Source organism: Propithecus coquereli, unplaced genomic scaffold, assembly GCF_000956105.1.
Source record: "Propithecus coquereli isolate 6110/MARCELLA unplaced genomic scaffold, Pcoq_1.0 Scaffold199, whole genome shotgun sequence".
In the NCBI taxonomy this organism is placed as follows: Eukaryota; Metazoa; Chordata; class Mammalia; order Primates; family Indriidae; genus Propithecus; species Propithecus coquereli.
The window spans coordinates 2,686,071-2,688,346 of record NW_012144855.1 but is presented as its reverse complement, the minus strand read 5'-3'; the positions used below and the strand labels follow the sequence as shown (position 1 = coordinate 2,688,346).

The window sequence follows — 2,276 nt, the reverse complement described above, 5'->3', positions numbered from 1 at the left end:
TTGGCTCTTGATATTTTTCTCCCCTGCTTAACACAAGCAAGGGGTTATGGAAGGTGTTAATCTGCCCTTCAATGAGTGATGCCCCACAGTACAAAACCACTTTGCAATATCTTAAAAAGTAGAAGAAACAATATGTGGGGATAATTCTTTTCATCAAGACATAAAAATTCCTAGAGAATATTGAATTCTTTGTTCCTTCATAAAATCTTTTTACTTAAAAAATCATCTTTTATATTTACTTAGTCTCAAAGTATCTCTTTATAATTCATGTTAATTACAAAAGGAACTACAGTAATTATAAGGAAGAGAAAAACACTTTAACCAAATTTTAAATTAATATCACTAATAAAGGGCCAACAGACTTCATGTGCTTCTGATGTCATACCCTGAAGAAAACATATTACTTATACTGTATGCCAGCCAAAAATGGATAAGCTCATTCTAGTAACGGGGAAAAAGCAAACAAATACAAATTAAGGGACATTCTATAAGATTGCTAGTTTGTATTCTTCAGAAATATCAATCTCATGCAAGACGAAGACTGAGAAACTAAGTTTAAAGTGACTGAAGAGACTGACAACCAAATGCAAAACATAATCCTAAATTGGGTTTGGTACTGGAGAAACAATAGTCACAATAAGAGACATTATGTGGACTACTGACAAAATTGGAATATAAATTATAGATTAGATGAAATTATTGTATCAATTTAAATTTCTTAATTTGATAACTGAACTATGGTTATGTAAGAGAAGATTATTGTTCTTAAGAAAGACACACTGAAGCATTAAGGCATAAAGGGCTATGATATATGCAACCTCTTAGTGGTTTAATGTATCAACATATGGGTAAAGGGAGAGAATGATAAGGCAAATGTGGCAAAATGTTCAAAATTGGTGAATTTGGGAAAGATCATATGGGAATTCTTTGTACTATAATGTTTCTGAAAGTTTGAAATTATTTTAAAATAAAAATTTAAAAACTCACCCTTCCAGATTAAACAGACATTAATGTGTGAAAACTTTCACCACAAAAATTACTTTCTAAAAAGCAAGTTTGACAAGATGATATGTACAAATGCTTTGAACAGTGACAAGTTAAAGAGCTTGTATCAGAATGTGGCTCAATATACAGCTTTCTTCATCAAAAAATGTCTGCCTACAAAAAACAAGTCAGTTATACTAAACTGTATTTAGTGGCATTGTGATAAAAACCTGGTAACAGTTTATGTACCAGCACTACACTTTGAGTAACACTGGTCTAAAATATTGTCTTTTTGCAATCAGTGACGCAATAACTAACACTACTTTAAAAATTATGCATATGCATTTAGAAGAAAATATACCAAGTTATAACCAGTTAAATCTGGGTAGCATAATTGAAGGTGATTTTTATTTTCTTCTTGTATTTTCTAATATTTCTGCAATGAACATGGATTACTTTTGTAATAAGCAAAAGTAATCTTTGAAAAAAGAATAAGTGAAAAAGAATTTAATAGTAAGCAATTAGATTTCTTAGAATTTGCATCCTATGTCAAAACACAACATTTTGTTTTAATGTTTACATGCTACCAAGTTTTTCTAAAAGGATCTTACTTACAGCTGATCTTGAAGTTCCACAATTATATATTCTAATTGTTCCTTCTCCAATTTATGGGCCAGATCAGAATCTTCAATCCTTTGAAGTAGTATTTTATTTTGGGAAACAGATTCAGATAGCTGGTTCTCTCGAAGTCTTAAGAGTTCTTCAAGATAACCCTGGAAATACAGTATCACCAAGATATAGGAATTGCAAATTTCTAATATATATCTTTAAGATAAATGCTGAGAGCTTAAATGTTATTACCAGCCACATTATAATGAAACAATCTCAAAGTATTATTGATGAATTAGTGAAAAAACTGTTTTAATTGAATATAAAAATTTAACACACATTCTCCATTATTTAAAGCTCTTCTCTAAAGTCTCAGAAAATGTATTTGTAATTTAAGGCAAAATTTAGTTAAAACATTGTAATTTCTAAGCATCACAACAGTAATAAAATGCATGACTCCTACCTTCAAAATACAGACTTAATTACAGAATGATCAATTAGAAAGCTGCCTCTATGTCATTATTTTTCAAAAACATATTGATATTAACATTTTAGCATTAACATATTAGTGCAAGGCAGTATAATGTTTTGGTTAGGCCTGCAGGGTTAGAGACTGCCTACTGTCATATTCCAATTTTTTTTTTTTTTTTTGAGACAGTCTCACTGTGTTGCCCGGGCTAGAG

At 30.2% G+C, this 2,276-nt stretch overlaps 1 protein-coding gene across 1 annotated transcript in view; it reads right to left on the bottom strand.

Annotated features, from left to right (window-relative positions):
• The window catches only part of RUNDC3B (RUN domain containing 3B), a 155,705-nt gene that overhangs the window by 47,496 nt on the left and 105,933 nt on the right, over positions 1-2,276 (bottom strand). The gene's annotated exons all lie outside the window — the stretch shown is intronic.